This window comes from Balaenoptera borealis (assembly GCF_965194805.1).
Source record: "Balaenoptera borealis genome assembly, chromosome: 3".
NCBI classification, from domain to species: Eukaryota; Metazoa; Chordata; class Mammalia; order Artiodactyla; family Balaenopteridae; genus Balaenoptera; species Balaenoptera borealis.
In genome coordinates this window covers 159777158-159803150 of record NC_138866.1, presented here as the reverse complement: position 1 = coordinate 159803150, position 25993 = coordinate 159777158, and the positions used below count along the sequence as shown (strand labels likewise).

The 25993-nt window shown below is 49.8% G+C and overlaps 1 long non-coding RNA gene across 1 annotated transcript in view; it reads left to right on the top strand.

The window, feature by feature from the left end:
- Window positions 1-25993, top strand: part of LOC309626481 — a 188975-nt gene that overhangs the window by 94235 nt on the left and 68747 nt on the right. The window lies entirely within an intron of this gene.

Below are 25993 nucleotides of genomic sequence, written 5' to 3'. Positions count from 1 at the left end.
AGCAGAATACGGCGACAAGGAAATTACACATAAAATAATGCTGGTGGGATATAGAGAACAGACTTGTGGTTGCCAAAGGGGAAGGGGGTGTGGGAGGAACGGAATGGGAGTTTGGGGTTAGCAGATGCAAACTGTTACATATAGAATGGCTAAACCACAAGGTCCTACTGTATAGCACAGGGAACTATATTCAATACCCTGTGATAAACCATAACGGAAAAGAATATGAAAAAGAATATATATATGTATAAATGAGTCACTTTGCTGTACAGCAGAAATTTACACAACATTGTAAATCAACTATATCAATACTTCAATAAATTTTTTTAAAAAAGTAATGCTGGTGGAATCTCAACTTTCTAGAATATATTAGATGTGTCTATAGATCAGAAATGATAGATCTCGGTGGTTGAATTATAGGTGATTTTCATTTTCATTTTGTGAATGTATTTTAAGATATTTTATAATGACTAGAATACAATACTATAACAACTATTTGATAACCATAATAGTAATCATTATTAAAAGAGCTACCATTTATCAATCAGTAAATCTGGGCCAAGCTCTGTGCTCAAGTTTTACATATATTTTCTCAACAATGCAATCAGGTAAGTAATGGTGTCACTAGTTTCCAGAGAAGGAAATCCAGGTTGAGAGGTAGAAATCCTGCACCAGTTCACACGACAGGGATTCAAATCCAGATGTGCCTGCCGCAAAGTTAATAGTTCCTGCCGTTAACCACTGCGCCCCATCGGCCTCCCGAAATGAAACCCTTTTAAAAGAAATATATACGTGTGTGTGAAACTGGTTAAAGGGGGCAAGAAAACAGGAAGGACGGCGGGTCTGGGCTGGAGGTCTGCTGGGGACCCTCAGGCAGGAGGGGCCACCGGGAGCCCCCGTGTCACCCAAAGGAAGAGGCCCCTGAGGTTTAACTCCCCGGGGAGGGAGCCTGAGGTTGGCAGCCCTCACCGCCCCTTCTCACCTACTTGCTGATCCAAACAGTTTTCCTGAAGGAAGACAAAGGCTCTCATTTCTCAGTCTGACCTCCAGTGCAAATTGGGTTAAATAACACTTTAACAAAAGCAAGGGATACAGTAAACGACTAGCATATTAGCAACTATAAATGGGGGTGTCTTCTGATTACCTTCTCTTTTTTTTTTTTTTTTGACAAGGGAACTCTTTTTTTTTTTCTTCTTGACAAGCCCCATGCTGGAAGTTGGAGGAAAGGCACCAAGAGGAGAAGAAACTTATGGGTCCTGGCAGACGCTACAGCCTCCAGGTAACGTGGACGGGATGAGCTCCCTGCAGAAGGAGCCTGGCCCGGGATGCCTTGTAAATGGACTGTGGGTTTAAACAGCAGTCGTTTCCATAATCCTCCCAAAGCAATGAGAGATCAAATGAGGATGTATGGAGAGAACTGGAAGGCCTCATGGGCCGATAAGAGACGTGAAGGAACTTCAGCAGGAAACCCTCTGGGGCACGACCTGGTCACCCACGTGTTTCTTCCACTGAGCCTCATGTAAAGCCAGGCCTTAGCCTCCTGGCTATTTCAATCAGGTTTGTTATGTCCTGGGTTTCAATAACTTGAGATCCCAGGCTGATAGGCTGGATAATCTAGGGGGAAAAAAAGGAGTGAACACGCAAAACTGATTACTTAACCTGAACCATGATACAGATCACTGGTTTTCAGCATCAGGGACACACGAGAACCATCCAGAGAACATTTTCCAAACATCCGATGTGTAAACCCCATGCTAGACCCATTCGGTCAGAACTGCTGGGTAGGATTTAGGCTTTGCAATTTTTTAAAAGCCTCTCAAGTGATCACTGTGTCTAGCCAAATAAAGATCCTAATTTGCACCACACCTAACCAGCCCTATGCTGAGCTTCAGGCTGGGGCCACGGGATTGGGAGAAGTTCGTGGCATCTGACTACAAATACTTTATACCTTGTTCAGGAAACAAGACATATCTGCATGGGAAGCAACTAGTAGACACAATCGCCATGGAGTTTGTTGGTGTTTTGGAGAGATCCGTGAGCAAAAAAATCTAGAATAAGTGAACCTCTCGGAGCCGGTGTTCCTGCTACACCTGCAGACTTTTCTTTTCTGTGCCTTATGACCAGCCACTTACCAGCCTTGAAACTTGTTCTTGTTTGTTTTGTTTTGCTTTTGAGAATGAAGAACTGGGTTGACCTTCTCAAAGAAGCTGGATAAATTCTTAGGATACTAAACTACTAGATAGTTTCCACAGAAAATTCCCTCCTACCTGCTTTGCTAGGCTAGCAAAGTCCCCCGAAAGGTCATTTACCCACGAGGTCTGTTCACCCGACAGAGATGACGAGACTCACTGGGAGTCCCCTCCCCACCCCCCATGAGAGCAGCTGGGGTGGCGGGTAAAGACGAAGTCACCTAGGGATGGGCCTGGGTGCACGCGTGTGTGTGTGCGTGTACACGTGTGCACGCAGGGCTCTGCTGCTTCAGACCCTGCAGGGCTCGGCCATGTCCACTTTCTGAGGTCAACAGGGTGGGTCCATGGGGACAGACGGACACTCCGGCTGACCCTGCCGTGGAGCAAGTGGGGTCCCTGGGGCACTGGCAATGGGGTTGCACTGCCTGGCAGAGACTCGGCCCTCTGCCCTCCTGACCCTGGCCCCAGACCCTGAACTGGATGACAAACTTCACCCACACTTGGGCATCGTCCAGCTGAGGCAGGGAGAGCCTGGGGCCATCTCGCCGCTTCCTCCACTGACCCCCAAGCCAGGCTCCATGTCCGCAGCCTGGAGGAACAGGAGCGGGTGGAGAGCCATCCCGTGGGAGGCATCGGGCCTGTGATCTGGGAGGCCCTGCTTCTCCCAGAGGTGGTGTCAGGATTCCAAGCCACCCCAAGTGTGTGCCGGGCTCCCCTCCGCTACCTGCCCCTCCTCCTCCCCTCTTCTTGTGTGTGATGCACAGACTCACGCTTCCCAGAGGACGGGTCAGGGGTTAGAGAGGCAGCCGCGGGGAGGAGGGGCAGGAAGAGTCACCGGAGCAGAGACCCCACGGCTGGAAGCCAGGCTCCACGGCTCCAACTCTTATCTTTTGCCCTGTTTGGTTTCTTTCTGGTGAAATATATGTAACTTACACCTTACCAATTTCACCATTTCTAAGTGTTCAGTCCAGTGGCACTGAGCACATCCACGTGCGGTACAACCATCACCACCGTCCACCTCCAGAAATTTCCATCTTCCCAAACTGAAACTCTCACCTACTAAAGGATAAGTCCCCCTCCTCCTCCCCATCGGCCCTGGTAACCTGCATTCTACTTCCTGTCTCTGAATTCCTCAGAGAGGTGGAGTCATATATTTGCCCTCTCGTGACTGTCCCATTTCTCTTAGCATGATGTCCTCAGGGTTCACACGTGTTGCAGCACGTGTCACAAAGTCCTTCCTTCCACAAAGGCTGAATATTATCCCATTGTGTGGATTAATGCATTCATCCGTCGATGGGCACTTGGCTGCGTCCCCCTTTTGCCTGTGGTGAATGTGCATGGGTATACAAACGCCTGTTCAAGGGTCAGCCTCTATATCGTATGATTAGGATGTGCCTTAGTTTTAGGGACACATTCAACAATTTGCCATTTTCCAGAGAACGAATAAACCGAGTAGACCATCTTAGTTTGAATTCTTAAAAGTAAGGCAGTCAGAGTATAAACTGCATACATCCCATGATCAACTTTTTGGAAGAAAGAAGAAAATTCCCAGAAATGATAACAACAGCTACCTCTATGCTAGCGAACCACGGGTGATGCCTTTCTTTCGTTGTACTTTTCTGCCCTTTCTACAGTGAGCCTGTATTACTGTGATCCTTAGGGGGAAAAAAATAGTACTGTTTTTCCCTCGGTCTGAACGCCTTAGGACTGCCTGTTGTCCTGGAGTCCACACTGACTTACATATACATCATTCACTCACTCATTCATTCATTCGTTCATTCAAAATAACGCTAATCCCAGACATTTCTAAAAGCTGATAACTTTGAATGGCTGAGTGCTGAGAGTCCGATCATTCCCCTGCAGTCGTACCTGTCACTTAGATTGATCTCACTCTGCGCCTGTTAAAGGGCACTCCCCGTCTGGAGCTAGTCACATGCCTCATTGTCACGCAGGGGGCTCAGAGGTCATCTCACAACTCACCAAACTGGAAGGAGCACTGAGTTCCAGCGCCAGCACCGCTGTCTGCCTTGGCTGAGTCTGGCTCACATGCACATCTCTGTTCTTCATCCCTCCCGTACCTACCTGCTCAGACAAGAGGATTCCTCTCCACCTCTGGGCTCCTGGGGCGCCCGCTTCCTCACCATTCGAAAACCCAGCCTCCGACAGTTGGAACTCACGGGGATGGGTTCCTTCTCTTCCCCCACCTTCTGCCTGTTGCCTTCCTGGGCCTCCACACCGTCCTTTGAGGGCCCGAACGGATGGTGACACCCCAGAGCAGAGAAAGGAGGAAGAGGAAAATTCCTCCAGCTGGGGGCCTCCTCCCCATGCCCCAATCTTTCTCCTTGTAGATGTGGCCTTTCAGCACCAAAGGGAACAAACTGTTAGCTGATAAATGATCAGAAAGCTTCCAGCAAAGAGTAAGGGACTTGGAGAAAGAGCTCAAAAGCAGCACAGGGTCCAACAAGTTCAAGCTTTTGCCTGCTTCACCTTCATCTGTTGCTCCTCCCTGGTGGGAACCAGACTGCCTGGGTTCAGATTCACCACTTACCAGCTGTGTGACCTTGGACCAAGAACTTAACCTCTCTGTGCCCCAGTTTCTTCACTGGGAAAATAGGGTAGAAAATAGAGCCCAGGAAGTATTAGCTATTTTTATTCTTAGCCAATAAATTCATCACAGCTCCCTTTTACTGAATGTACCAGGCATTGTGTTAAGTACTTAAAAGAGATTATCTCTCATCTTTAGAACTACCCAACCAGGTAGGAACTATTGCTATTCTGGAGATAAGGATGCAATCTCAGAGAGATTAAATAACTTGTCCTAGGACACGGAGTGGTGGAGAAGCTTTTCACAGTGGTCACCAGGGTAGGGAGGAGGAAACTGGGACTAGAGACCATTTCCCAAGGCAGTTTGTTTCAAAAGTGGTGCCAGCAGTGACCAAAGTCCTACATCAAATCCCACCAGCCCAATTTGCAGAGGCAGAAAGGCAGGGTGCCCTCTGGGGCAGAGGAGGCAAGTAGGGGCCGAACACACGCAGGGGCCCTCAAACACTTCCCCAAGTGCCCTGCGAGGCCTGGAATTGCTCCAAAAGCAATAAATCCCTTGATCCAGCAAACAAATTCAAGGCAAAGACACCCACTCCCTGCCCCCAGGAGAAATAGCACCTGACTGCATTCCAGAGGAATCGCCAAAGGCCCCTGTGTCGGGGAGGAGTTCTCTGTTCACGTGACAGTTCCAGCCCCCTCCTCCCCTCCCGCACCCCCTGCCGAAGTCACTTGGTGATGCGCCCCCCCCCCGCCCCCGTCACTATGATTTAGCACACACACACATCCCCCTGACACTTCACACCTCTCTTTCCTGTTTTATTCCACCCCCCGCACTTATCACCATTAACGTGCTGTGTTATGTTATCCTGTTTATTGTCTCATCTCCTCCATGAGGGCAGAGATTTTTGTTTGTTTGTTTCTGCCGCTAATGAAGCCTCAGTACAGACGAAGCCTGGCCCCCAGTAGGTGTGCCGTAAACATCCGACGAGTGGGTGGTGCTGTGCTGGGCAGCGTGTGCCCACAGTGGCCTAGTCAGCGGGGCCTGAATAAACAAACGGGCTCACTCTCTGAGTCTGGGCATCACTGGTGTTCGATGCGTCACGTTTCCCATTATGACCCAGGCGGCATCCAAGTCTGATGGGAGCTTCTCGGTACATGGGCCCCTCCCGTGTTTGGGGTCTTCACACCAGCCCCCACTTCTCACATCCACCCTCACGTGCACCCCTGCAGGTGCCCAGAGCTCTCTGCGATGCACTCCACCTCCCAGAGTTTTCCACGCTCCCCAAACCATCGCCCCCCGCCCCGCCCATGCCTGCATCCAAAACTTCCCATTAACGGGGTTTTACTGAAGTCTTTTATGTGTAGGGGAAAAAGAATCTGATACGAGGAATTCATACAAAGACGTGAATGGCTGCATGCCAGTCACCAGGTAGCTGCTGAATTTCTGTCCACTGGGAGGAAGAGCAAAGCGGTCAGCCAAACCCTCCCGGTTCGGGCTGACTGTAGAGCTCGGAAGTGTGTCCTGTAAGAAGCCACTGCAGAACCACAAGCGCTGGGGTGGCTCCCTGCAGGCGCTCTGAGCGCTGGACACCGGGGTCATAGGAGGCCTCAGAGCTGCTCCCAGCCCAGGAAGCCCAGCTCTGCAAGCCCCCAAGAGCGCACGGTCAGGGGGCTCCCATCTGCTTCCCCCAGCCCTGGCCGGACAGCACCCGCATCTCCTATCCTGATTTCATCCCTGATTTCTTCCCAACCCACTCGATCTGTTTCATGTACTTAGACTTCAGGTGAGGTTTTGTTTGAAGAGATGGTTCTGCGGCCCTGAGAGATATGCAAACCACAACCTAGTCCAGGCCATCAACTTCACAGAAAAGTGGATCCAGAGGGAGGTGGCTGGCCCGAGGTACTCACAAGTTAGTGGCAGCTAGAACCCAGGTTTCCAATCCCCCAAGCCGTTTTTAAAATCAACATCTCATTCTCATTTTTGTAACATACGTACAAAAATGCACCCCTCGATAAAGCTCCAGGTGAACCCACCTGCGTAACCATCGCCCGCGCAAGAACTAGGTCACTTCCCTAAACCCCAGGAGCCCCGTGCCCCTGACAGTCACCACCCACTTAGGACAACGGATTAGTCTGTTTGGTTCAAGCGCTATGTCAGCAGAGCAGCACATTAGCGTTCTCCTGGGTCTGGCTTTATGCACTCGACGCTGTGCCCGTGAGATTCTTTCGTGTCGCCTCTTACAGCCGTGGTTCCTTCGTTATCACTGTTCCATTGCACAATGTACCACAATTTCTTTCTCCATGTTGCTGGAACGCTGAATGGTTTCCACTGAGAGGTTCTTGCAATAATGCCGCTGGGAACGTTCTTGCACGTCTGGGCACATAAACGATTCTTGCAGGTCTACACCGAGGACCGGAGCTGCTGGACCATGGTTCAGTAAATATTGCCAAAGCATTTTCCAAAATGATGATATCAATTTTCACCTCCAGACGAGCGTTCCTGTCACTCCAAAGTCTCCTCAATACTTGGTCTCTTTCTTTTTAGCCATCCTGGCTGAAACAGGGACAGACGGTTGACCCTTGAACAATATGCGTTTGAACTGTGTGGGTCCACTTTTATGTGGAGTTTTTTCAATAAATAGAGTATCTGTGTTTTCATTTTACAGACCCTTAAATTAACTAAGGGTGGGGAAACGTCTGTGGCACTTAGAGATCATAATACGTGGAATCAAAAGAACAAGGGTTTGAGTCCTGATTCATTCCAAACTGTGTCAGCTTCCTGCCCTTGGGTGAGTCATTTATCAATTCCTCTGTTTTTGAGGCAGATAGCAGTACGTGCATTCTCAACTGTGTGTGTGTGTGGGGGGGGAGGGTTGGGGGGTGTCAGCACCCCTAACCCCTACATTGTTCAAGGGTCTGATGGTGGCTTTAATTTGATTTCCTAGATGACTAGGGAGATGGAGTCGCTTTTCATTGCTTCCTGACCATTTGGATGCCTCCTCATTGAACACAATGAGATGTATATCTGTGTTTCCATATTAAAGCCCTTTCTGGTTTGTTTGGTTTTTCTTTCTCCTTCCTCCACAGTGACTTTCATGGAGCAATGCCGTTTCCTGGGTAAGGGCTCCGGAGCCAGACTTCCTGGTCACGTTCCAGCTCCAGTGACACAGGGAGTGGCCATCACTCTGGGCTCCATCCCTCCCCATGCCCAGCGACACCCTCTGTGAAACGGGGCTGAGGATGCCAGGACCTCACCCTCTGTGAAACGGGGCTGAGGATGGTAGGACCTCACTCCGTAAGCTTGAATGTGCGCACGCAAACATCCAGGACAATGCCTGCACGAACTAAGTGCTCGATGCATTGGGATTTTGACCGCGATACCTGGCAATCTGCCCCTGAAAGAGCCAGAAACTGCAGAGAAAAAGGACAGAGGGCGCAGAGCAAGACTGAGACAACGTTTCACAATCTGTCAGTAATTTATCACCACTTCAATAGCAGCTTCCTGCTTCTCCCTATGAAAGAGATTACCCTCATGCGTGGGAACCCAAGAAGAGGTGATGCTGGTGTCTGAGGAGAGACGCTGGGTCCAATTCATCTCCACTGAAAAAAAAACAAACAGGCCCATGCATGAGGCTCGCCAGGACCCCAGGTCCAGGCGTCGCCCGCAAAGCCTGCAGACTGGGAACTCGGAGCCCCCGGGCCCCACGGAGCGCCAGGTGGCCTCACACCCACCCTTCCTCCCGCCATACCAAAAGCGCTTAGTTCCGGCCTCGCTGGCCAGTCCCCACGGACCGGGGCAGGGATGACCACGTGCCTGATAGCTGGGCTCCATCTCAGCCTCCTTGGCCGGGGCCTCGGGCAGCTCCAGGCAGCGGGCCCAGGAGGTCAGCCCGGTCTGTGGCCACCCTCACTCGATGGAACCTGAGCTGCACCCGGGGACACCCTGCCTGGACAGCCGGGCCAAGACCAGGCCAGGTGCTGGGGGTGCTGGGACTCTTCTAAGAAGCCCCACGCCAGATGAATGGGAAAAGTAGGTGATGCGGCCAGACGGGAAGAGATCAGGGAGGGCTGGGCTTCCAGTAAACAGGCCTGGTCAGTGAAACGATGTAAACAGCAGGCGTGTGCCAGGAGACCAGGATGAGTCACCAGGCCCCAGCTCCCTGAGTGTACAGACAAGGAAACTGAGGCTCAGGGAGGTTAGAAGACAAGCCCAACTGGTGATCCCTGATCCCTCCTCTGACCATAACCTGCTCCTTCAGGTCCCTCCAATCCCCACGGCTAATTAGTCACCAGACCCTATTTCACGCAAGGTCACTCACACAAGTGATCTGTGTTCTGCCCGATCCTACCGTCTCCGGTCAGATGTAAGCCCTCGAACCTCCCGAGACCACAGGTCGTCACTTCCCATCTCCTCCTCCAGCCTCCCTATTCCAGTCCAACGTACACACCGCTCACACACTCATCTCCTCAAACGGTACTTCAGCTCTGTTCTTGCCCCTGCTCAGGAACTATCACTGGCTCCCTACTTCCCCTAAGACCACTTCCAACCTCCTCAGTCTTCACTGCAGGTCCTCTGCAGGGGGCTCTCGGCAGCCTCTCTCCCCTGTGCCTCCTCCACTTGGGCCATAGATCTGCTTCTTCCCCCAGACATGCCCTCCCCCACCCCCTTCACCACCACCCCCACCCCCACCCCCACCTGTCTCTGCTTTTCTACAGAGCAACCCTCCGTAAATCCCTTTCCTCCTTTCTGTCCAATCCCTACATGTCCTCCGTGTCTCTTAGCATCTCTCCCTTGCTGTTCCCGTGAGCTTTTATTTCCTGTACTACATCAAACACTGGCGTCCTGTCTGCACCTTTTCACACGCGTGGATCTGTGTTGTGCGTGTGTGTTCAGAGCCTGAATGTTCTCTCTGCATCCAACACAGCGGGGAGCACAGTCCCCCTCAGAACGTGGGTGCTGAAAGTAGACGCTGATGGACTAGACACACACAAGACGCCGACAGCATGCGCAGCCTTCTTGACAAGCTCTCCCTCCAGTTTAGATGCACTCGGCCCTGGGAACGTGGAGACTACGGAATCTCACCTCCACCTTCCATGGGCTGCTGCGGACACAGACACGAACACAAGCAGTGACTCTTATAGAAGTGCATGAGGGGCTGGTGGAAGGAGCGAGAAGAACGCTCAATTCTGCCACGAGCAGTCTGGGAAGGCTTCGTGGAGGAAGTGTCGTGAGGGGAAATCTGAAGTGTCAAGTGCGCGAAGGGGGAGGACAGGGGTGAGAGAGGAGGACATCCCCAGTTGGAAGAGGATCATGTGTGAGGGGGTCCGGGGAGGCCTGAATAACGGGCCTTAGTGACTCTGAGCAGGTCGTGAAGTCAGGCTCATCACGGAGGGGCCTTCCCTGGGGAGAGACAGGGCAGACGTGCTCCAGCACTCCTGGAGGTGGAGGACCTTGTCCTGCTGCTCCTTCCCAGGTGCTGTCTGGCCTTGGGGGGCTGGTAAATCACTCTGGTCCTCAGTGCCCAGGTCCTGGTGACCCATCACCTGCCATGTGTTCCTGGTCCTCGTCGGAAACCAAGCCTCTTGTGTCTCCCAACCCACTGACTGCTGGGTCCCATTACGGGTCTGAGAATTTAGTGTTTGAACCACAAGGACGCTGAGTGGTGACCAGATGCATCAACAGGGCATTCAGATGTTTACCTGGAGAGCGACCTTCCATTCAGATGCTGCAGACACAGGGGTGGATGTCCACCCTTCCCACGCCCAGGGCCAACCCCTTCTGCTTCAGGACGTGCCAAACCCGTCCTGGTTGTTACATTTGAGGCTTCAGGGAAAGCGTTAGAAATTCTCTTTTCAAAGAGACTCTTCTCATGCTGTGTCGGGGAAGCTTACCACACCCCGGGCCACCACAAGGCTGGTGTTGAATGCGCGTGCCTTCCACAGGCAAACCCCTTTGTACATCAGTCAGCAGCCCAGGAAGGCTTCATGGAGGAAGTGGGCTTACGAGCCTCATAAGTGGGCTTTTTCTAGCCGGAGGGGTTTGAAGGGGGAAGGTGGGGCTTCTAAATGGAGAGACATGGGTGTGAGGATGGGGACAGTGGGGCCTGTGCTGTCTGTTCAGTCAGTTCCTTTCCCAAACCTGAAGACCAAGCTCCATGGGCTCCAGACCCGAGGTCACTGACTCTGGGGCCCAATGCTGGGGAAATATTCTTTAGAGCCAGCAGGCCGAACCCAATCCAGACTCTGGTCCAGAACAGACTGGAAGAAAATCCTCCCACCTTGGTTCCCGGAGGGGACATTTCTGTTCTTGTGCTTGAGGACAATTCACAGCTACGTTAAGTGCAAATGGTCAAACACTACTTAAAAGACACATCACACTGTATAAAAAGAAAAAGCAAGCCCCACGAAAAGAAATCCAGCTTAAGTACGAAGACATGCATCATTAAAAGTAAAAGGATGGGGGAACTACAGCATGCAAACACTAGTCAACAGAAAAGGGAGTTGCTGTATTAACAGCAAAGTAAATTTCAGAACAAACAATATTAGCAGCGTTCAAGAGAGACCTTCCATAATGGTTAAATAGGCTGATTTAGCAAGAAGACATAACAACCAGCATAAATCATTAGGATTATCGTTATTAAGTTTCAAATGTATTAATCACCATCATTTCTGTTTCAGTCGAAGTGAGGAGAAATTCCAGTATCTGCGCACTGAGTCCCCTGCTGCCGTCCCCCTCCCCGCCCCCCACCCCCCGCCTTATCTCGCTGAGACCCTGAGGTCTCAGCCTAAACGCTCCGCCAGTTCACCTTCTCTGCTGCTCCTTCCACGGCAACGGGAACCCCCAGTAGCACAGAGCCCTGACCCCGTCACGGCACCCAACAGGCTGGTAGATGCATCTTTGCTCCTCTGTCTCCCTCCTTAAGGCCAAGGACTGCCTTGTCCATCCCTGAATTCTGAACACTTAAGACTGGACACATCCTAGATACTTATGATGAATGAATGAATGAGGCTTAAAGTCCTCAAAAACTCAAGCCTCTTAGCTCTCACTGGCTCCCAGAACAGAGACAAGTTTTTATTCAAACATAAAGAACAAGCAAGCATGCAGCGGGAAGAGCCTGCCCTGCTCCACTGCTGCCCAGCCCTGCAATCTTAGATGAGTCGGCTGACCACTCAGGGCCTCAGTTTCCTCATCTACAAAGTGGTAAAAAGAATTCTAGGCCCGGGGAGCTGTGGTTTTTACGCAGCAGTGTTGAAATGTGCTTTGCCAATGTTAGTTAACGTTAGAAGCGGTAGGTACCAACCGTGTCACCTGTGTCTCAGAGTGCCCAGACAAGGCCGGCAAGGGAAGGGAAGTAGGGGAGATGCACAGAAGGCGGGAGGGGCGGGGCCGGCTTTAACGGGGTACCTGTTCGCCCACCTCCTCCTCCTCCCCCTCCTCCTCCTCTCCCCTCCCCCTCCTCGCCCTCTGCACTGCAGAGGGTTAGGGCCATCTGCACCAAGCAAAGCAATGTCATATGACCCAGGACAATGACACATCCCTGATGGGAACAGACGCCAGGACCTCTATGATATTCACCACACAGGGACTTCCACGCAGTGCCAGGGGTAAGGCCGGGACATTCTGGGGAGGAGGCTCCAGAATATCTGTTCCTGACCCCCTGCTGGCTTTCAGGTTTCACTCTATGACTAAGACACAGAATGAATGGATACTGTGGCAAAAAAAAAAAGGGGGCGGTGGAAGGGAGAAACACCATTTCACTCCTTCTGAGTCAACCCTCCAACTGCAGAATGTGGAGCTCCAGCCCAGACCTACTGAACACAGATTTGCATTTCAACTACATCTCCAATGAGTCACATGCATTCAAGTTTGCAAAGCACTGTTCTCTCCCTGCTGTGTCATCATTTCTCTGAGCAGTGGCCTCCCAACTTCTCTGATCACCAATCACTACTCCCCAATAAGATACGTCTTTAGTTGTAAATTATATACAGGTGCCACTGCGCTGATATATTATGTAAGTTATAAAACTTGCTTGAAAATTAGAAATTAAAAAGGATGAGTTAATAATAAGTAGAAAGAGAAGTTGCAGTATTTTCTTCCTGCACTTGAAGTCATCCTTTGAGGGCTGAGGAAGGACACAGGCATACTCTGCCTTTCCCGGCTGCAGGATTAAGGAGGGATACTCAGCGCAGAGGTTCAGTTGGGGTCCTGGCAGCGGTCATCTCCTCTGGCTTCTCAGCAAGCGCTCATGCCCCGGTATCACCCCCACCACTCTCGTTCTTAACCGTCCCCTTTGCACCACCCATGGCCTCAGGAATATGTGTGGCTGAAAGTTTCCACTCCCGTTTAAACGGACGTCTTTCTGTATTTCATTTGTTACAGGGGCAGGAAAGCGAGCATACATGAGGAGTGGAAGAGAGTGGGAGTGAGCTTGGAAGATAGATTTCTCTTTTGATGTGAAAGCAATCCACACTCTTTCTGATTTCTGGATCACCAAACACTCCAAGCAGTCTCTCAAGATAAGATGAGGCTCAAACGACAGAGGTTTTTTAATTGCTTCTAGGCACGTCGCCTGCTACCTTGGAATACGGATCTATTTCTGGAGCTCCAGGAGATGCTAAACCTGGTTCTTCTGCTTGAAAGCAAAACCACGGTCTCCTCGTCAGAGAACCGGCGGGCAGGCCCCCAAGGCACATCCCCCCAACCCTGCCACTTCAAAATAACCACAAACAGACATCCAGGAAATTCGCTGCAAAAAAAAGGATTCCCAAAATGGTACTAATTTAAGGTTCGTACAAACAGGGAATAGGAAAAGTCAAGTCCTTCCAGAGAGCAAGCCATACATACTACCAGTAAGAACGTCAATCTTCTAGTGTACAGACCCAGAACCTCAAAGAGGCTGGTGAAGGTTTAAGGAAATGCACATCTACAAAACTAAAACTTCATAAAAACATAAAATTGGGAGTCAGGCCGGGGCCAGTTCCTCCCTAGGGTCTCTGATCCTTGTTGCAAATTTTGTAGCAAGCCCAGAGGCTGGGATTTTGCCCAATTACATATGCATTTAAGGATGCTGCATTTTTTAGAAGGATTTTTAAAGATTCTTCACACTTGTGAGCCTCTCCCTGGCCCTCAGAAAACTACCCCTTTCTCCCAGTTCCTCCCCCACACCCACCAGTCAGCTGGGCAAGTGTGCGCGCGCGCGCGCGCGCACACACACACACACACACACACACACACACACACGCACCCTGCCCCTGGAGGCCTGAGGAACAAAGGCCCAAGATCAAAATAAAAAATCCAGCGGGAACACAGGTCTGCTCTGTATCTACTGAGGATGGCCGTCTCCTCCCGGCTCCCAGCAACTGCAATGATTGTGGCCCGGTTTTGAGCCCCCTTCACTCCTATTTCCACTAAAGTTAAGAGCCAGCTCTGCTTGTAGCCACCAGAGACCCCATTACAACCCCACAGGTGTGCGAGTGGGGAAAACTGGAGAAACTTTTTGCCCCCAGGCAGAGGGACCACCCCATCAGCTGCACCCGGGAAAGCACGAGGGGGTCCCTGCTGGAGAATCTGGGGAGGCGGGCAGGGGGGCGTTCCGCTGAGGACCACTTTGGGAGGTGCGGTCCCGGGCAGATGGATCACTAGCAAGTTTCCTAGACAGTCGGCACCGCGGACCACCTGCCTTCCCACAGGGCAGTCCTGGGTGTCAGGGTCCATCGGGCCTGGAAGGGCAGTGAGCCCTCCAGGCGGCGGCAGCTGCAGTGCTGACCGCTCACCCCTGCCCCCCGTCGTCCAACCCACTGAAGCTCACTCAGAAGCAGGTGGCAGCAGCAACCGCAGAGCTGTCATCGCTGGACTGAGGGCACCGGCTGTGGAGCACCAAGCACATGCAGGCCCAGACTGGAGTGCTTCCTGCTTCATCCTCAGGACCACCCCACTCGGCTGACAGGGGAGGAAACGGAGGCACAGAGACATGAAGGAAGTTCCCCAAGGTCATGCAGCTGGTGTGTGAGCCCAGGAAGCGTGACTCCAGAACTCGAAGCAATATCCCACCTCTCTCGCTTGCACTCCCAGCCTCCAGCACAAAGCCTGGGGGGTTTGGTCTTATTGACCAAATCCCTTATTGAATGAATTATAAGTGAATACAAAGACCACCGGACAGGGAGATCTGGCTCAGTAAGCAGGAACAGAAGTGGGGTGTGTCATGGCTAGCTTCCAAAGCACTCATCACCTCCACCTCCACAGCCACCCCACCTGAGCTGCCCTTTAGGATGCGAACGTTAGGGTGGGGAGGGGAAAGCTAGGGAAAGAAGAACACTGTGCCTTAACCTTGGCCCCTACCCTAACCCTAGGGTGTTTATCAGTTAAAATGCAACCTGGGGGAGAAACGGACCAGAAGGAGGCAGGCAGACAGAAACATTTCCCCCTCTCTACCCTGTTGATGAGGGCTGGGCTGGGCTGCCTGGGAGACGACCAATGCCTTGATACCCTGGAGGCAGAGGAGAGAGGAGGACCCAGGAGGTTAAGGATGAATAATCAGGAGATTTACTAAAAGGAAGGAGAGTGGACCTTCAGAAATAGCCTCTAGAGCTCTATAAACTGTGTCCAGAGCAGAAGTAGCCTCAGGCAAGTTCCTCTGGGGGAAGAGGGCTCAGCTTGGTATTTTCTCACTGGGTTTTTTAAAATAAGAAATTGTAACCAGGTCCGCTAGAGATCCAAGAAAATCCAGATTCTTTACACGCATTTCGTACCCCTACCTTCCTCCCAGGGATGCTAAAATGGGATACACTGAACAATTTAACACATGTAGTGGAGACAAAAACTGACTCCTAAAGTACTCTTGTCTTTTCAGAAAGCATAAAGCTATTAGTTCATAAAATGAACCCAAGACCTCAGGGAGGGCCACCTCCTCTATGCATCTTCCCTAGAGGCTTAAAGTCTGAACAATGAGGCACTGAGGGCCACAGAGAGACTCCAACCAGCCCGGGGGCTCCCCTCCTGACTTTTCAGGGCGCTGTGTCTCATGCTGCCTGGAGGGCTGACATGTACTCAGGTCAGTTATTTGTTCCCCCAGTCCTCAGCTCTTACTGCGTTGGTCCCACTTTTAGCCAGGTCTAGGCAGACAGAGTGGGCAAGGGGCAGAGGGTCAGATGCAAAAAGAGGGCTGGGAGGCCGTGACAAAGACTGATGACCGTTGGATACTGTGATCACATTTGTTAAACTCAAAGTCAAGACTGCTTTAACAAGTGTGAGAGCACTTGCAGGGACAATGGATCAGAGATATGCATGGCTGGAAAATCGGACTTGCTGGTGAGATAGGGGGCCTCCTCCTTCTCAGGTAGCCATGGCATCCTGTCTGGCCCAGGACAACCTCCGTCTTCATCAGAGCTAGAGATTCAGTGACACCACTATCCTCCAGTCCAATGCACTCCATCAGTGCAGAAACCCTTTGGCACTGTCATTACCCCCAAAGTAACCCATCCCATTAAAACAGATACATCATGAAAACTGAAAAGGCAAGGGCTTTGGAATCTGGCAGATCAGAGTTTGAATCTAAGCTCCACCATTTTCCTACTGATACATGTAAACACCTATCTGTACCAGGTTCCTGGAGAAAACGCCATCAACTTTCTTCCCTGACCCGTCTCTGTAATTGACCTGAAATTCATCTCCTGTAAGCATCTCTGTTCTGTCTGCTCAGGCAGCACGGGACCAAAGCAATCCGAGAGTCCTTCACATATTTGCAGCTGGGCTCGTGTGCCCTCGAGGCCTGTCTGGTCTAAACACCACAGTTCTTCAGCCACTCCTCATATGACTTGGTTTCCTGACCCTCCACTAGCTGAGTCACTCTGCGAAAGTTAACTTCAGAGAGAAGAGCCGTATGTAGCCACGGTCCCAATTCATTCTAGGCTCTGGGGGAGGGGGAGGGCTGGGATGCGGGCTGAGGGGAATTGCTCAGCTCGGGGTCAGGCCCGGGCCTCAAGCCGGGGGTAGGGGAGAGGGCTGGGAGAGCTTGCATGCAGGGGTGGCTGCGGTTTCTGGAGTTCACTGAGGCCCCCGACCCTCGGGAGGCGTCCTTTCAGGATGGCTGTGTGGGCTGTTTACACGATGTCACACGGAACATCGCGTCCACGATCAGCGGGTTTGGTACGTCTTTCTGCCGGGCAGGAAAACGCAGCGCGGGGCACTTGCACTATTTACTTCCCGAAAATAAAAACATTGCACGCGCTTACGCAATCTGCCGCGTCCAGGGCTCTTTTTAATGCCTCCCCGGACCCCTTTCCTCTTCTGCGGCGCGCACCCCCCCACCCCCGCCTGGCCCCGTCCGGGTTCGGCAAGCCACCTGCCAACCTAGTTCCTCTGGCGCTTTAACAAAGCTCAGCCAGTCCCAGGCCTTCTCGGAAGAAACCCTTGGTCGGAAAATGAAACCAAGCCGCGGGGAGGGGAAGCAGCACGGGGTGCACGGCAGCGCGGCGTGCACAGCAGCGCGGGGTGCACGCCGCGCCCACGTGCAGGAACCGCGCCGCGGGGCAGGCTGGGGTGGCGCCACGTGAACGCGGCGTGGGGCGGGGCGGGGCGCGCGCTGACCGGCCCGTGCGCCGCGCCGGCAGCCAATCCACGCGCCCGACCGCGCACCCGGTCCCGCCCCGCCCGCCAGGCCCCGCCCCGCCGCTGCCTCTTGTCCGGGAGTGACCTCTCCAGGGGTGGCCGGGCTCAGCTGACCTGCGCGTAGGGCATCAGCCCCAGGAGGGCGCGGCGGCTAGAGCAGGGCTCCACCTGCAGGCTCCTGCCTGGCCTCCCGACCGGGAGACGCCGCAGAGCCCTGCCCTGTGCCTGCCCCGCCTTATCCCACGGTACCTGCCCACCTCCGTCCCCACAGCCTGGCTCCAGGAGGTGTATCAAGGGCGGCAGAATCTGCCACCCCAAAATATGCCTCTTGGCTTAAGGGTTATTTTGAGCTGGTTATTTTTGAGAAACCGCAGACACAGGAGAAGTTACCCTTTTACAAGGGAAATTTACATTAGAAGGGGGGGGCCTGTTTCTGGGAAGGTGCACTTCTTCACCTGAGACACCTGTCTGCAGGGCGGGGGACTGTGGACCACACCTTTCCACCCCCCGCCTTCCAGCGAACTGCCTTCTTCCCCTGAGAAGCCCCCAGACCCCCATCCCTTGCCTTAGCTCAGGAGGGTATATAAGCCTCAACTGCCTGGCAGCCTTTTGAATCTCATATCTTTGTGGGTACACGTACGTCCATCATTTTAAAATTTTTTTCCTATTAATCTTTTTTTTTGTTGGAGGGGGAGTCCTCAGCCAACGACCCAGAAGGGTGGAGGGAAAATTTCTTTCCTCCCCTGCAATATGTAGGATGGAATGTTGGCATCCGATCCATATAGGGCTTTTTTTTGCCCTCCTCTCTTTTCCCTCTGCAACCTTCCATTTTGAGATTATCTAGGATTTTAGTTATACATATTTTAAAATTACTCATCGAGAGTTACTGAAACCTAATCTAGGTTTTCTATTTCGTTACCACTGTTTCTCGTATCTGATAACATTAAATTCTTTCAGCTACCTTCATCATCCTTCAGTCCCCCTCACTCCCCAGACCCTCTGCCAGAGGGCATGAGCCTAGTAACTTGTCTGAATCTTTGCCATCCTAAATGCATCTTTATTTTGCTCTCATTTCACTGGTACGTTATATACTAAATATAGGATTCCAAGAAAAAATATTTTTCCTTGTTTTCCCCTAATGTCTGGTTTTGCCAGTGAAAGCTCAGATGCAGTACTAAAAGAGACCACCTCACCTGGGGCTTTTGACTAATTTTCAGTTCAGCTGAATCTACTTCTGCTTTTCAGTCCACCAATCATTTTTTCCATCCAATCATCAAAATTTCAAACACCAGGCCCTCCAGCTCAGCGCCACACAGACATCAATAGGCATATAGATCACCTGTGGGTCTTGGGAAAATACAGGTCCCGTTGTCATTCTGGGGTGAGGGCTGAGATTCTGGATTTCTAACAAGCTCCCAGGTCACAGCGAGGGGGACCACACCTCGAGAAGCAAGGCTTTAGCCGCTCTCTTCACAATGTGACTCCGCTTTAATCATTCGGAAGATGTTAATCATCAATCCCGCAGTCGGCCTCTGTGTTCTCTAAGAACTCTGTGTCTTGTCTGTTAATACTTGTATCTGTTAAGCTTGTGGCTTCTCTCTTCTAGTGTTGGTTTTCCTCAGCATTTTTCTTTTCCTTTCTCCTTTTGAAATGCCTGATGGTCCGAGCTGCCTGTTGCTTATCTGCTCCCATCACTGTGGGTGAGGAGCGGCCCTGCTGACCAGAGGAGTGCGAGGAGGCGGGGGGGCTCGGATAGCAGGCGAGGGGGTTCTACACCCAGTTCCCCGAACTTTTCCCTTATAAATTCCTGTGTCTTATTTTTAAAGTAACATACACGCATTGTGAAATGATTGGCAGGTACAGAAATAACATGAAGAATTCCTGGTTGTGTTTCCTCCAGAACCCCCTGCCTGTGCAGATATTTTTTAAGGCCCCAGAAGACTCGGTGTCAGCCCCCACCTGTGCACTGAATTTATGATCCATTCGCTGCCCTTGCTCTTGGGGAATCAGGCATTCATCATGAGGAATTTTGTTTATCAAATTAATAACACCAGGAGTAAAGGAGATTCAAGATGTAAAAAAAAAAAAAGATTCCTGGGGAAAATATAAAAAGTAAATATGGAATTGGAGGGGAAGGAGAAGAAGGGCTGTCTGGTATTGGACCGGAATGCGAGAGAGCAGTATGAATTTATGATATTTTAAAGCATCTGTTTCCTAGCTCTGCCCATTGAAAAGGCCCTAGAAACAGTGGTAGCCCAGGTGCAGGAAGCAAACCAGAGCCCAGGTCTGGCTTCTAACTCCCATCCTCCAGTGAAAGTAACCAGGGCTCCTTGGAGAAATGGCTGATCCCAAGGCTGAGACAGGCTGTAGAGGCGAGCCTGCAGCACCTGATTGTGCCAGAAAGTAAGGAAGAGCTCAGAAAGCAAAGGGAATGTGTCAAAAAGACATGGCAGCCATGTTGAAAGGGTCTCAGCCAAATCTGGGCCGATTTGAGCGTCAAAATGCATCATGTCGGGAATGGATTCTAACACATGCAATCATAATTTTAAAAATCCCCGAATCCATATGGACAAATTAAGAGAACATTCTTGGACTTCCCTGGTGGCACAGTGGTTAAGAATCCACCTGCCATAGCCAGGACATGGAAGCAACCTAAGTGTCCATCGACAGATGAATGGATAAAGAAGATGTGGCACATATATACAATGGAATATTACTCAGCCGTAAAAAAGAAACAAAACTGAGTTATTTGTAGTGAGGTGGATGGACCCAGAGTCTGTCATATAGAGTAAAGTAAGTCAGAAAGAGAAAAACAAATACCGTATGCTAACACATATATATGGAATCTAAAAAAAAAAAAAAAAAATGGTTCTGATGAACCTAGGGGCAGGACAGGAATAAAGACGCAGACATAGAAAATGGACTTGAGGACACGGGGAGGGGGAAGGGTAAACTGGGATGAAGTGAGAGAGTAGCACTGACATATATTTACTACCAAATGTAAAACAGATAGCTAGTGGGAAGTAGCTGCATAGCACAGGGAGATCAGCTCAGTGTTTTGTGACCACCTAGAGTGGTGGGATAGGGAGGGTGGGAGGGAGATGCAAGAGGGAGGGGATATGGGGATATGTGTGTGCATATAGCTGATTCACTTTGTTATACAGCAGAAACTAACACACCACTGTAAAGCAATTATACTCCAATAAAGATGTTAAAAAGAAAAAAAAAGAATCCACCTGCCAATGCAGGGGACACAGTTTCGATCCCTGGCCCGGGAAGATCCCATGTGCCGCGGAGCAACTAAGCCCGTGCGCCACAACTACTGAGCCTGTGCTCTAGAGCCCGCAAGCCACAACTACTGAAGCCCGCGCGCCTAGAGACCGAGCTCCGCAACAAGAGAAGCCACCGCAGTGAGAAGCCCGCGCATCGCAAGGAAGACCCAACGCAGCCAAAAATAAAGAAAGAAAAAGAAATTTATAAAAAAAAAATGGAAGGAGAGAGAACATTCTTGATCTGGGGAGGAACACGCTGAATTATTTAGGGATGACGTGTCATTATGTCTGCAACAAAGTCTCAAATGGTTCAACAACAGCAAAACAGGTTGAGACAATAACACAGTAAAATGCAACAGCCAGGGAATCCAGGTGACACGGGTTGTTCCCTGTGCCATGCCTGCAACTCTGCTAAATGCTTAACATTTTTTAAAGTAAAAAGAGAGAAATGGAAAACCCTCCAGGCAAGGAGTGTCCCTCGTTGCCGTCACACACTTTTATTACTTTCCTGACACACGCAATTAATGCTCATGCAGCCGAAAACTATTCCTGAGTCATCAAGTGTAAGTTAAAAGTGTTATGTTTGTGTAGACACACAAATAAAATACATATGCAATTAAAGGGAAACGTCTGGGGCAAATGAGTCCCGGGTGTTTTATCCAACATTCGGTGCAGGAAAAGATTTCCCATCTGCTCCCAGGCCCCCCGCCTCCTGAGCAGGGCAGTTGCCCCCTTTAGGGAGGCTCACACGCTCAGTGGGTGGCCACTTTATAACAGACTTCGAGGAGGGCAGATGCTGCCATTTCTGCTGCAGATCAAAGAACAACGTGGACATTGATAATTAGGAAGCACAGGGGTCACAGAAAAGGTCTCTTGAAACCTGGGCCTCCCTTTGGCCACTTGTGCTGGGACGCATTTCTGCTGTCACTTAAGCATTTCGTGTCTCCTTTGTTACAGCCAGCCAGGCCTGTCCCGTCCATTCATCTCACACACACTGCAGTGGTTCTCAAACCTTCAGGAGGAGACCCAGGACCGCCTGAACTCTATTACCTCGTGTTCCAGGGGGGTCCTCTCAGGGGTTCTGATTCGTTCTTAACGTCCCCCCAGACACCCTGTGTGGTTGTGATGGCGGGTGTCCCGGCTTCAATAACTTAGGATCCTACCTAAGCATATTGGAGAGAACAGCGTCTAACTCGTCTCTCTCTGAAAAAGAGGTGTTTGGTTAGAAGGGGGAGCAATGAAGGAGAGGTGCAATGCAGAATAAAACTCGAGGAAATGCCCCAGAAGAAGTCATCAGAGCTATTCTGCAGGGTCAACAACACATGAAGGCCTAGAGGCTGGGTGCTCCCGAGCCAGGCAGCTGCAAACCCCAGAGACTCTGGAAAAGGTGTCAGCTTTCTGGGCTTCTGTTCCTTCGCGGGCAGGTCAGGCTCCCCGAAGTGCACCTTCTGTGTGATCGTTGTCAGGGATTGGGATAAGATTCTGATTTAATCAAGAAGCAAGAAAGACCCTCAAGTCAGAGAATGACATTCTTTGAGGCCTCTTCTGTGCACTGAAGTATTAATGTTCCTATTAATTCATTAGTTAATTCAATATATGGTTGTCAGTCATCTACCAGGCCCGAGGCTGGACAACAGGACACTACCTGGGAGCTTACAGTCTAGCTGGGGAAATGGAATGAACACACATTACAGCACAGGAATCATGACTACCTCCGGCTTGAAGACTGTAAGGCTAAATTTTAAAAAATTAATTAATTAAATTTAAAAATAAAAGAAGAAAATGCTGGATCTTTTTTGCAAAGTAAAGAATTTCTCCTACTGTAATAGTGAATTCAACACCTATAAACATTTTAAAAATAAACACTAGACAAATTTTAAAAAGACTTTAAGGCAGCCTGTGTTTTGAGTTGGGCCTTGAAGGGTAGGGTACAGATGCATCCAAGGAGGGAGCTGATGAGAAAAAGCAGAGCTGGGAAAGTGAGTGGTGTACACAAGGAAAAGCATGCAATGAAATTGCAAGAAATGTAAAGAATTGCAAAACTTTGTGTTTCCGGGAGCGAAGGCAGAGTAAGGAAGATATGAGGGGAAAAAAATCTCCGGAAGGTAAACTCTTCCCAAGGAAGAAGACAGCATCCTTCTCCAACATCAAGTAGAAAACACAATCTCTAATCCACAAAAGACAACTTCATCTACAGCCAGGTGCTAGAGGAGCTAAACCTCCATCTCCACCATCAGCTGGCAAGTCCACAGAAATGAGTGTTTTCACCACCAAAAGGCAGGTACAAATAAAATGTTCATCAGAGCTCAGGGCATGATAACCCCAAACCAAAAACAACCCAAAGGTCAACAACAGAAAGGACACAACGGAACACTCCATAGCAACAAGGATGAACTAAGCCTTCTACAAACAACCACACAGGAAAATCTCATGGTCAGAATGTTGATGGAAAGAAGCCACCTTCAAAAGATACGTAATGTTAAAAAAAGAATGAAATTTTGCCATTTGCAGCAACATGGATGGACTTGGAGGGCATTAAGCTCAGTGAAATAAATCAGATGGAGAAAGACAAATACTGTATGATATCACTTATATGTGGAATCTAAACAATAAAACAAACTAGTGAATATAACAAAACAGAAACAAACTCACAGATATAGAGAGCAAACTAGTGGTTACCAGTGGGGAGGGGGAAGGGGGAGGAGCAAGATATAGGGGTAGGGGATTGAGAGACACAAACCACTATGTATAAGATAAGCTACAAGGATGTATTGTACAGCACAGGGAATGTAGCCAATATTTTCTAAGAACTATAAATGGAGTATAACCTTTAAACATTGTGAATCTCTACATTATACACCTGAAACTTATATAATATTGTAAATGAACTATAATTCGATATAAAAAATATTCAGAAGAAACAAAAAAGATACGTAATGCATAATATCATCTAGGTAAAGTTCAAGAACAAACAAGATTTCTAATGGGAGAAGTCAGAATAGGGGTTCCTGCTGGGAAGAGTTTTGAATGGCAAGGGCACCGAGGAGCCTTTGGGGACTGGAAATGTTCTCTAGCTTTGACCCCAGTGCTGGTCACATGGATGTGTACATGTGTAGAAGCTGATTGAGATCTGTACACTTAGTGCATGTATGCTACACATCAGCTTAAAAAAAACGTAAAATGCAAACCAATAACAAAAAAGACTGACTTAGATCTTGGTGTGAACCACTGTTTTGAAATCCCTAAAGACGTAAGGTGTACGGGCCCCAGGTTAGGACAGAGAGATGACACTTCAGAGCAGGAGTCGTGATTTGTTCAAGTTGCCTCTACACATGGTCTTCCCAGAACTCAGTCTGCCACACACTTTGTAGAGGGCATGAAGAGGAGCAATTAATTAAAGTTAATTTTCTGAAGACCTTCATGATACCCATCAAGATAACTAAATACATATATTACAAATCAAACGTAAGAATCATTACTATAACCCTTTGGGTGCTAAAAATCAAATGCCTGTTTAATGCTGTTAATCCTAACAGCATGAGAGATGAAAGAAGACCACTAGAATTGCAGAAGGAACTTGCTGGAAGAGATGACCCAGTTAACGCCTCCATTTTACAGAGGAGAGAATGAAGGTCCAGAGAGATGAAGCAACCATCAGAGGTCCCTTGACAGGTAGAGACATCATAGGACTGGAACCCAGGTCCCTCCTGCCTGCCCAGCACGCTCCCATACTCCCAGAGGTCTCCTGAGGCAGCTCCCAGGTCAAGGTCCACGTCACCCCTGCCCCGAAGCCCCCCTGCCCCGAAGCCAGCCCTCACGGAAGAAGGACAAGGAAGTGATGGGCAGGCAGAAGTCCAGACGGAGCCTGGAACCCAGGACCAGCCTCAGCCATTCCTCCTGGTCATCCGTCACCTTGACAAGGTCTATGAAATCTTTCTCTTCCTGCTTATCCAGAAAGTGGAGCCAAACCTTCCTTCTCAAAGGCTGAGAAACCAGCTGCCGTGAAGACAGTGAATTCTTTTTGTTTGTTTTTTGGAACAGCTTTCTTGAGATCGAATTCACCCATTTAAAACCATGCAATTCACTGTTTCTTAGTATATTCACAGACTTGTGCAAAAATCACAAATCTAGAACCTTTCCGTTCCCCCCCCCGAAGAACTCTTCAGCTGTCTCAGTCCCCATTTCCCTCCCCCTCTAACTTCTAGGCAACCTCAAATCTACTTACTGTCTCTTAGATTTGCCTTTTCTGGACAGTAAGTATCCATGAAATCATACAGTCTTTTGGAAATAGCTTTTTCACTGAGAGTGTGTTTCCAGGTTGTCTAGGTTGTGGCATATTTCATTCCTTTTTGTTGCTGAATAGTATTTCATTGTATGGATATACCACATTTTAAAATATTTATCAGTCCACTGACATTGGGTGGCTTCTCCTTTTAGGGGATTATGAGTAATGCTGCTATGAAAAATGCACGCATATCTTTTTGCATAGATGTGTTTTTTCATTTCTCTGGGGCATATTCCTAGGAGTGGAACTGCTGGGTTATACAGTCGATGAATCCTTTGTATAAGAAGTGCCCTTGGGGCTTCCCTGGTGGCGCAGTGGTTAAGAATCCGCCTGCCAATGTAGAGGACACGGGTTCAAGCCCTGGTCCGGGAAGATCCCACATGCCGCAGAGCAACTAAGCCCGTGCGCCACAACTACTGATCCTGCACTCTAGAGCCTGTGAGCCACAACTACTGAGCCCACGAGCCACAACTACTGAAGCCCGCATGCCTAGAGCCCGTGCTCTGCAACAAGAGAAGCCACTGCAATGAGAAGCCCGTGCACCGCAACGAAGAGTAGCCCCCGCTCGCCACAACTAGAGAAAGCCCACGGGCAGCAACAAAGATCCAACCCAGCCAAAAATAAATAAATAAATAAATTTTTTTAAAAATTAAAAAAAAAAAAGAAGAAGTGCCCTTGCTGGGACTTCCTTGGCAGTTCAGTGGTTAAGACTCCACGCATCCACTGCCGGGGCACGGGTTCAATCCCTGGGGGGGCTGTGCGGCACAGCCAAAAATTTTTTTAAAAATTTTTTTAAAGTGCCCTTGTCTGTACCCTTAGACACAGTGGGGTGAGAGACAGCCAAGGAGAGTGATGGGAAGTGCGTAGAGGAACCAGGGGCAGGGGAAGGCCATGAGGCTGGAGAGGTGACCACACACCTCTCACCTCTGTTTTAACTTCTCATTTTGACATAATTTTAAACTTACAGAAGAATTTCAAGTAGCACAAAGAATTTCCATGTATCCTCCACCCAGATTCACCAGTTGTTAACATTTTGCCGTATTTACTTTATCAGTCTGTGTTATCACTATTTAAATAAATATATACATATTTTACA